Raw genomic sequence first — 11271 nt, 5'->3', positions numbered from 1 at the left:
AAAGTGTTTTTTCTGCCAAAAACATCTGAACTTCTCTGCATTCGCATAGTTATTACAATTTTAAGACATGAGAGTTAAAAATATATTTATGAAGTCACTCAGCTTAGTTACCAAAAAAATAAAGCCAAATTAATAACATAGGCCTAATCAGTAATCGGAGAAGAGTGGTACAGGGGGGAAAAGGTATATTTATTTGTCTGTTTATTATTGTTTCCAGCAGTACTCAGCAATTAACTGAAAAAACGTTCTTTTTATTACCATAAGTCACAACAGCTAAGTAAATACATATATTGGTAAAGAAAACCTGTATTTTAATTTTATTCACATTCAGATAGTAGATTTTCAAACTATTTGAGCACCTTAAAATGTTAGTAATGGTTTTAATATGCATAACCTTAAAAATATACTACAATTATTGAGATTATACAAAATCCAGTTCCAAGGTAAGTTTTCAATGAGTAAAATTAACTTACTTGGTTATTCCCCTCTTTTGATAAAATTAATAATATAGAGAACAAATATTTTACATCCTAGAAATAACTTTCTACTCTGAAAAGATCTCCCTAGATTTCTAAGGAAAAGAAACCATAAAAATATGTCACCATAGACTGAAGTAACATACCCCCTGAAGGAAAAACAAGAAAAAATAAAAACTCTATGACCCCATTATGCTGCCAGTTCTGAAGAGATATTCCTATATTAATTGGAGAAAGGCAGAAAGTTACAAGTCAAATGCTTCTGCCCAGAACCACAATGCCCAAGGTAACAGAGAATTTGCAAAACAGAAATTTTACTTTTTCCTTAAGGAAGTAAAGCAAAACTACTGAGGTACAGATATTGAAAAAAGATAGAATATACATGACTACTTTCTACAGAGGAGTTAGATGCAAAAAAAGTTCTTTTGCCCAGGCTCTTTCCCAAGACTCTTCATGTACATTTTCTATTGCGTTTTCCTCTTGTATCATGCCAGTTCTTATTACTCTGTGCAAAAAAACTTCCCTGGAAGAGGTAATTATGTCAACCTCAAAATAATCTACAGGCTGGTATTCCTAAGGTTGCCATAAATCCAAGAAACACAGCTTTTACAACTTCAACCTCATGAGCCCTTCCTCAGCTTTTCCTTTTTTTTTTTTTTTAAGTCCATAGCATGTTCTTTTTCATCTTTTCCTGGCTTTATGATGCCATCATCTTTATTAAGTCTTCTCTTACTTGAGCCTTTAATGATCTTTCCCAATACCTGGAGCCCTGTAACATTCATTATTTATACCATTTAACTTATTCAATTGACTCTTGTATTACAGTTGTCTTTGTAAGTCCGTCTGTCCTATGCTTTAACTGAAATCATATGCTGCTTGAAGAACAAGACTATAGTTGACATTTGTTTTGGGATTTTGGTTTTGGTTTCGTTTGATTTGTTTGCATTTGAAATAACTAAGTTCTCGCTCACTATAACCTTACTATAAAAACTTGATGAGGAGGATTATAATGAAGAAAGTGAAGAAGGAAGAGAGAGTTGGATGATTCGTTGTGACTAGAGTTATAGAAAGACTCCAAAATAGAATGTGTTCCACTCACTCATTCTTGAAGAAAACACATCATTTCTATCAAAAGACAAAGAATCATTTTGCTATGCCAGCCAATGTTGACAGAAAAATAAAAATAAATAAAAAAATCAAAGGACCAAGCAATGACAAGTGACCTATTTTAGTTACTTATCAAAAGAAGATGTCTCAGCAATGATTCCTTGTGCTTATCTTTATGACTCAATTCCATTCAATTAGCCATACTATTTTCTCCAAAATAATTTGAATTAGTCATCATGTAAATTCTTAGGCAATAAATCTGACAATGAAATGGTGTTTTCAGTTGTTTTAAGCATCAATTGGATAGCCCCTGGCCTCTTGTGAAAATTGCTGTTAAAAATTGCTTTAAAAGCTGTCTTAACTTCAAAACTGAAGTCATACCTAACTCCAGAACTATCATGGAACATCTTATACATGTCAAGATTATTAGATTCAACTTATCCAGTTTCCAATCAAGGAAATTATCCTAGGTTGAAAACTATGATGCAATAACTTGGTCTTTGAGTTCTCTAATATGTTTTCTCAACTTAACAACAAAAACAGGACAAGGGGAACTTAAATAGTGTTCAAAGAAGAGTCACAAAGATAATGAAAGAAGTGGAAAATAAGATTTCTAAGGAAGGAAACAGATTATTTAACCAGAAAGAAGGCAGAGACTCAACTTTAAAAGGAGCTTCTAGGCCAAGAGTGTGGTTAACCTCGAATGTGAGATTAGTTCTTCCTTTCCAGAGGGGGTAGAATCGAAAAAAAATGGAATTAAGTTTCCATGGTAAATGTATAAGTTAGAAATTATACTAAGGTTCTTCAGAGAAACAGAACATACATGCACATATCTAGCTAGCTAGCTATAGATATAAATATATACATACACAGTTATGCATCACTTAATAACAGGAATACATTCTGAAAAATGCTGTGTGAGCATCACAGCATGTACTTATCCAAGCCTAGATGATATAACCTACTATGCACCTAGGCTATATGGCATAGCCTATTGCTTTTAGGTTATAAACCTGTACAGCATGTTACCACACTGAATACTGTAGGCAATTGTAACACAGTGGTATTTGCATATATAAACAAAGAAAAGGTAATGTGTTGCACTAAGATGTCACAACAGTTAAGTAACCCAGTGATATGAATTTTTCATCTCCATTATAATCTGCTGGGACCACTATTACATATGTGTTTCATTATTGACTGAAATGTCACTATGTGGTACAGGACTGTGTGTGTGCACCTATGTGTATATACATACATATAAGTTAGAAATATATATGGCAGGGAAGAGATTTATGTTAAGGAAATGCCTCATTTAATTATGGGGTCCAGCAAACCAATAGCCTGGAGATTCAGGTAGGACTTGATCATGCAGCCTTGAGTCCCAAGGATTTTCAGGCAGGGTTTCTGGAATTCTGGAAACAGAATTCCTTCTTTGGGAAACCTCAGTCTGGAAGCAGAGTTTCTTCTTTGGAAAACATCAATCTTTACTGTTAGGGCCTTCAACAGATTGGAGAGGCCCACCCACATTTTAAGGAAAATCTACTTTAGTTAAAGTCAACCAATTGTGAATGTTAAACACATCTAAACAACATATTAACAGTAACATCTAGCTAGTGTTTGATCAAACAACTGGCTACCATAATCCAGCCAAGATGACACATAAAATTAATAATCACAGAAATCAGATAAAATTTCCTGAAAAGGGAAGTCACCAAATTTCTGATTTGTCTTAGGTTGTTTAGTTCAGAAGCAATCTTTTCAAAAAGTGAGACAAGAAATGTTGTGAAGGTAGAAGTGATATCATTGGTAAAAATGTATGTTTTGATGACAATTCTGAAAAGCATATGAATCCAATGTCTTATATCCAGGAATTGATCCTAAGAAAAGTAAAGACAATTGTACAAATATGTTTATATCCAGTGATGTTAATTTACATCATTTTTATAATGGTAAAATGGATAGAAAATAAATATCTATAAATATAAGGTACTTAAATAATCTGTTGAATCTAAAAAATGGAATATTATAATTTAAAATATTTATGTAGGTATGGGGTGGGAAAAAGGCTTTAATGTTACCTTGTCTTTCTCTCTGCACCTGAGTCATGTGAGTTAACACTCTGCCTAAAATCTATTGATGTCATGCTTGATATCATGTTAGTCCTACATAGGATGTTAATTTTGGATTGAGTTTCTTGGTTCTTGCTTTTTTACTGTTTGCTTATTTTTCTGATTCATACAGACCACTTTACACAATAAAAATTTCTTCAGATTCTTTGTATTCTTTTATATCCACATATGCTGGACTGCTGTAAAGAAATCCCAGGCTACAGAACTTCATAACTGAGGCCACTGTGATTGAACTTCATCCCTTACTGGTTGCCATAAAAGTATTTCTGTTAGAATCATATTGTAATCAGAGAAATGACCACAGTTTCTGTGCTCATTTCAATAGCTATGTTAAAGATACATTGACTATTTTGTTCAATGGCTACTAGTTTTTAAGAAAATCCCTCAAGAGTTTGTGACCTGTAAGCAATATTAACACAATGGTAAGTACTTGTGTACCTAAACATAGAAAAGGTAATGTGTTGCGCTAAGATGTTACAACAGCTATGTCACAGCAATGCGAATTTTTCAGCTCCATTATATAATATCTAACAAAACTACAGAAAGCAGTTGCAAATGCTGCCTCAAGTACAACAGCTAGTGCAGCACAGAATGCCTTTGGGAATAAAGAAATTTGGAGATTCTCCTAACTATACCACTACTACCTTTGGGCTATATTTATTGTGGTATTCAAGAGCAGGCTCATGCCTATTCAGAAGAGTTGATTTTAAAATTTTTAGGAATCTTACAAGCCAGTTGACATTAAATTGGGTAGCTCAAAATAGGCCACAGTGGGAATATTTATACCATGGAAGTCAGCAAAGGTGACAAATTAGGGACTTTTCTCAAAGAGGTCATAGTTAAATATTTACTAGCATCCCACTATATATTTGCTGAAATATTAATAATGGTTTCACCTGCTGGTAGAACTGCAAGTAGACAGCAGGAAAACAAGAAAAGTATAATGTCCAAAAGGCCAAAAAAAGAGAGGCCTTTGAGTGCTCAACTGTGTCAAATGAGGTTGAGACATGTCCTTTGGTATACTCATTTCTGTTGGGTATTTACCTAGTCAAGACATTGCTGGCTCTTAAAATACGCATGTTTTCAATTCTAGTAGATTTGTATTGCCAAGACATCTCCAATGTAGTTACATGAATTTGCACTTAAAGTAAAAGAGTCTTTTTCTTATAGGTTTGCATGAGTTATTTTTATATTCTAGATATGAGTTCTTTTTCCAATATATTACTGCAAATATTTTCTCCAGTCTGTGATTTTCCTTTTACTACTACCTTTGAGGAACAAAAATTTTTAATTTTAATAAGTCTAACTAGCTAATCTCCTTTATGATTAGTACATTTGGTGTCCTGCCTAAAAAATGTTTGCCTGCTCTAAGTCATAAAGATATTTTTTCACATTTCTCAAAGCTTTATTGTTTAATGTTTCCTGATCCATCTGGAATTGATTACATGTATAGCATGAGTTACAGGTCAAGGTTTAACACTTGGCTATCCAAATCTTTCAGTTCTATTATAATAGCTTTATTTTCAATGGCAAAAACTGGAAAAAAAAAAACACATAAATCACCCACAATGCAAAAATGAATTGTGGGATTTTCATACAATTTAATATGGCTCCACAATGAAAATGAAAACAAAACTACTGCCCAATGCAACAATATGGATGACTCCCCTAGATGTGTGTTGAACCAAAGAAGTTAGACTCTGGGGAGTGCATGCTGTTAAGATTCTATTTTTTAAAATAGGCAAAGTTAATATGTGGTAAGAGAAGTCAGAACAGCGATTACCTCTAAGAAATGACTGATAGTAGGCAAGGAGATTTCTAGGCCACAGGTAATATACTATACATTTTTCTGAGTGGTGGTCATGCTGGTATATTCAGTTTGTAAAGCTTTTTTGAGCAATGTAAAATCTGCTTTTTAAAAAGAACTTGAAATTTGTGCTTTTTACACAACGTATGCTGTGTGTGTAAACTTAAAAATATGTTGCTGAGAGGGCAAGTATAAAGGAAAGTGTTCACTAGATTTAGCAAAAGTAAAATTAGCTTCAAGGAGAGCAGGTTATTGGAGCAGTTTCAGGTCAGAGAGGGTGAATATAAGAGTGGGCAAAGGAGTAAATGAGAGACAACAGTGAAAAAACACCTTCCCAAAAGGAAAAAGACATTGAAGATACAACAGAAAGAGGTGTGAGAAATACCATTCAATACAGACAAATCTCACAGTTACACTTCAATTTATTGTGCTTTGTGGAGATTGTGGTGTATTTTTCTTTGTTTGCTGTTGTTGTTGTTATTACAAATAGCCAGTTTATGGCATCCCTGCATTGAGCAAGTCTACAGGCACCATTTTTCTAACAATATGTGCTTGTTTTGTGTCTCTGTGTCACATTTTGGTAATTCTAGCAATATTTCAAATGTTTTTATTATTTTTATATCTGTGATGGTGATCTGTGATCAAGTGATTTGGATTTCAGTACTGTAATTACTTAGGGGCACCATGAGCTAAGTTCACACCCCTAAGATATAAGATAGCCATATTAGATAGCAAATTTAATCAATGAATGTTTTGCATGTTCTGACTGTTTCAACAACCAGTAATTCTCTTGTCTCTCTCCTTTTCCTGGAATTTCCCTATTTCCTGTGATACAACAATTTGAAATTAGGCAAACTAATACCCTTACAATGACCTTTAAGTGTTTTAGTGAAAGGAAGAATTATACATCTCTCATTTTAAATCAAAAGCTAGAAATGGTTAATCTGGGAGAGGTGAGGAAGCTGCAGAAAAAAAAGTTTGAAGCTAGCAGAGCTTTATTCATGAGGTTTAAGGGGAAAAAAAGCCATTTTTATAGCACAAAAGTTCAAGGTGAAGCAGTAAGTGCTGATGTAGAAACTGCAGCAAGTGGCCAGGTGGCTCATGCCTGTAATCCCAGCACTTTGGGAGGCCAGGGTGGGCAGATCACCTGATGCCAGGAGTTTGAGACCAGCCTGGCCAACATAGTGAAACCCCATCTCTACTAATAATACAAAAATTAGCTGGGCATGATGGCAGCCACCTATAGTCCCAGCTACCTGGGAGCCTGAGGCAGGAGAATCACCACAGCAAGTTATCTAAAAGATCTAGCTGAGATCAATGATGAAGGTAGCAACACTAAATAATAGATTTTAAGTGGAGATAAAACAGCCTTGTGTTACTTTGTAAGAAGACATCATCTAGGACTTTCATAGCTAGAGAGAAGAAGCCAATGTCTGGTTTCAAAGTTTCAAAGAATTGGCATCTCATGCTCAGGGAATGTATTCTCTTCCCAGGTCCACAAGGGGGCGTCATTTCAAAGGCAAGAGCTTCCCAGCACCATATCCCACCTCTCCATTTGGGATCTGAAAGATCTTTGTTTAAACTTTGGTGCACGCTGGACAAATCAAAGATCAATCACTCCAGCAGAAGTTTTAAGGAACTCCTTTCATATGCCAGAAGGCTTGGATGAGATGGGAATTCCACTCAAGTTAAAAGTCTCTGTCCCCACATCGGGGTGGACTCCACATCTGGATCCCCTTCCACGATCTCATGGAAGCTTCTCTCTCTTAACTTTTTCTCTCTCCTATTTCTTTCTCTGCCTAAATTACTTTCCGCAAAACTCTTTGGGGTCCAATATTTACTTAATCACTCACTGCACCCGGTCAGGTCCTCCTTCCCATTCCTGGGTAAGCAAGAGACCAATGGCCTGGAAGAACATCCTCTGGGGGAGCTGAGGCTCCTCTGCTCCTTAAAATTTGGTCACAAAATGGCAGGCCAGCCAAGAGGCAAGAAAGCACATCAGGGTGGTAAGTTATATCGAACACCCCTCTCACTTAAAATCTGAAACACCAGGAGCAGCTGGGGGCAAGGCCCAGCCCGTCTTTAATTGGCATGGGCCAGCCAGACTTAAAGGTGCAGTTTCTTCCTCCAAACTCTCTCTGCTTGCTTTCTGCTCTCTCTCTCCCTCTCTCTGTCTCTCCCTCAGCTGCTTTCTCTGGGCCAAGTACCAGCAGGAGGTGGGCAGGCAGATGCTATCTGTAGAAACCGGACATGTGCCACAGCTGTTGGGCTCACCCAGGGGGTGGAGTGGGCAAGCAAGCTCCCCAGGCAATTTGCTCACCAGTCCACGTGTCCTGGCCAGGAACGGGGTTTGCGGGACCATTGCTCACTCCCAGAACCAGGGCCTGCATGGGACTGGGGAGTGCAGCAGCCTGGCACACAGCCCATCAACCCTCTCCGGTATTCCCCAGCCAGGGGCAGCAGTGCAAAAGGGGCCCAGGGTGCGCATGTGGTCCCAGCATCATGGCAAACTGGGACACCACAGGGGCAAGGCAAACCTTCCCATCTGGCACATAGCAGTGTAAAAAGGTTCCCAAATGGGGCACAGCAACCTGGCTTTTAAACTCACAGTGGCAAGCAGTTTTTTTCTCTCAGCGCATCATAAGGAGACAACAGCTCAAGAAAAAACAGTGCTGGCTGCAAGCCCCGTCCAGCTTTCAGGCCCACACTTGGGTTCAGATTTCAGGCCCAGTCTACAGGCCTGGGCTGGCTGCACTGCCGCAAAGTGCAGCATTCTCATTCAGATGAGCCTTCAGGAAGCTCCCTGGCTGGTTTTAAAACAAGTGGCCAAATGTTAAAGGGGTTACGGCATAGGGCTGTGAGGGCTCTGGTCCAAATCCTTGGTGGAGTCAGTCTTGAGGGATGAACATTTTGGGAAATCTAGAAGCTGAAGACTATGGGACTTCGTGTGTTGTGTATAATTTGTCTTGCTTAGGATTGGCTCTCTCTATGGCAGAACTTTTCCATCTAAAAGATCATAGTCAAACCAGGTCCTAGGATTTTCCTATAATAGAAATGGGGTTGGGGAGGAGGCCTGGGTCCTGAGGGTGTTGTTCCAGCCTCAGCCACGCTGCCCTGCCTTCTTTGAATTGTGTGCTCTGAGGCCCCTCCCTAGAAGTTTGCCCTTCTAGAGCAGTTTTATAACCTGGCCTGTGTAAATTGGACTTTTGCCAGGGAATATTAGTACCCATCTCCTGAGCCTCACTGGCCTGGTTCAGGGACGCAATGGTATGAACCACCCATCCCAGCAGTCCACATGTCTTTATGGTGGTCACTATAGGCATGTAGACAGTGAGCATGAGTACCCATGGTGCTGGTAGGCATGACTTGAATCCAGTACATGGGAGGCCCCAAAAAGATGATCACACATCTTGGGCATACAGAAACTATGAGGTACTGACTGGAGGACACCCCAGATCAAGTACCCTATCTGAGAGATGCCACAGATCTAGTGGCTGCAATTAATAACTCAGGATGCAGGCATCCCTTGTGTTTGATTTCAGATGGGTGCTACTCTTTCCCAAATCAAGTCCCCATTAAAATGTATACTGGAAAATTGAGACCCATTTCGCACACAATCTTTGAAGAAGAAGCAGTTCATTTTTCTCTGCCAAACAGTGTGGCTGAAATAACCTCTGCTGAGTGAAAACACCTGGCCTCGTAAGGGAAGTATAGATTATGACACTACTCTAAAATTAGACCTATATTGTAAAAGTGAGAGTAAATGGTTTGAGGTCCCTAATGTGTAACTTATCTTTTCTCTGAGGAATAAGCCTCAGCTCTGTTGGGCCTGTACCCCATGCCCTACTCAGCCCTCCTCAGGACTGCCTCCACATGTGGGACTCCCTGTGGCAACTACCTCCACCAATGCCAACCAGGGCTCCTCAGCCCCTGTACCCAACAGGAGCCAGGAAGGGCTGAGATGGCCAGGGCACCTCAGTCTACTAGGATGCCCAGACTCTGCCCCCTACAGGCAGTGGGGGGAGAATTTGGCTCAACCAAGGTGCACACTCCCTTCTCACTTTCTGACTTAAAGCAAATTAAGGTGGACTTAGGAAAGTTTTCAGATGACTCAGACAAGTACATAGATGTTCTGCAGGGCCTGAGTCAGTCCTTCAAATTAGACTAGAAAGATATCATGCTATTGCTTATTAAACCCTAACTAGCAATGAGAGAGAGGCTGCTCTAGCAGCGGCTCAAGAGTTTGGAGACACCTGGTACCTTAGCCAAGTACATAACCCAATGACGCCAAAGGAAAATGATAGATATTCTACAGGCAAACAAGCAGTCCCTGGCATGGAACCTCGCTGGATTCCTGATTCAAAATGGGGACTGAAGCCATAGGAATTTCCTGACCTGCATATTTGAGGGATTAAGGTAAACTAGGAAGAAGCCCATGAACTATGCAATGTTATCCACCATAACTCAGGGAAGGGAAGAAAACACAACAGCTTTCTTTAAGCGATTGTAGGAGGCTTTAAGAAAGTACACACCCCTATCACCAGACTCCATTGAGGGTCAATTAATACTAAAGAACAATTTTATTATGCAGTCAGCAGCAGATATTAGAAGGAAGCTCCAGAAACTGGTCTTGGGGCCAGAACAGAGTCTAGAATCATTACTGAACCTGGCAACCTCGGAGTTTTATAATAGAGACCAGGAGGAACAGGATGAAAGGAACAGGAGAGACCAGAGAAAGGCTGCAGCCTTAGTCATGGCCCTCAGGCAAGCAGACCCCTGGGGCTCAAATGAGGGAAAGGCTTGGGTTAGCCACCAGTCTGGCAGAGCTTGTGACCTGTGTGGTCTGAAGGGACATTTTATAAGAAATTCTCCCCAGAGGAATGGACCACCACCTCATCCTTGCCTGCTGTGACAAGGGAATCACTGGAAAGCACACTGTCCCAGGGGATGAAGTTTCCCAGGGCCTGAAGTGTCTGACCAGATAATCCAACTGCAGAACTGAGAGTGCCCCGGGGCAAGTGCCAGCATGCATCATCACCCTCACAGGGCCTGGGTAAAGCTGACCATAGAGGGCCAGAAAGTTGATCTCCTCCTGGACACTGGCAGGGCCTTCTCAGTATTTCTTTCCTGCTTGTTAAATCTCACCCCTCAGACTCTCCCTCTCTAGACCCATCTAGGGAAGGACGATTTTTGGTTATCCTGTCTACCCCAACGGTAGTTAAGGTGATGGGAATTGACTCATGGATTCAATCACACTCGGCTGAAGCCTTGGATACCTCCTGAAGGAAGTCATAAAACCCTCCACTCTGCAGTCTGAAGTTCCAGGAGATGACCCTTCATACTCCTGCAAGCCATTAGAGGATCTGCATCTGCTCTTCCAACAAAATCCCCAGGAAAATAACCACTCATGAGTCTAATTTACATCCTGGCATTAACAGGACTATAACTCTCAACTTTGCTATCTCTCAAACTCCAATTATTCCTTTCATGGGTGGTGGGGGGGGGTGAAAAATAGGAAAACTTGGTGCTAGTATTAGAAAATTTACTACCTCTATTCACTTATTATAAGCTATCTCAGGAGTTAATTAATAACATTAAAATGTTGCTAATTCTCTCTGCAAAGGCAGCTCACTCTGCAAAACAGCTTAACTCTTTAGCTGCCCTAGCTCTTCAAAGTAAAAGGGGCCTAAATCTGCTAACAATAGAAAGAGGGAACCTGTCCTTTTCTAGGAAGAAATGCTGCTGTTTT

The sequence above is a fragment of the Cebus imitator genome, unplaced genomic scaffold (assembly GCF_001604975.1).
Source record: "Cebus imitator isolate Cc_AM_T3 unplaced genomic scaffold, Cebus_imitator-1.0 Scaffold211, whole genome shotgun sequence".
NCBI classification, from domain to species: domain Eukaryota; kingdom Metazoa; phylum Chordata; class Mammalia; order Primates; family Cebidae; genus Cebus; species Cebus imitator.
Note: the sequence above shows the minus strand (reverse complement) of the source record.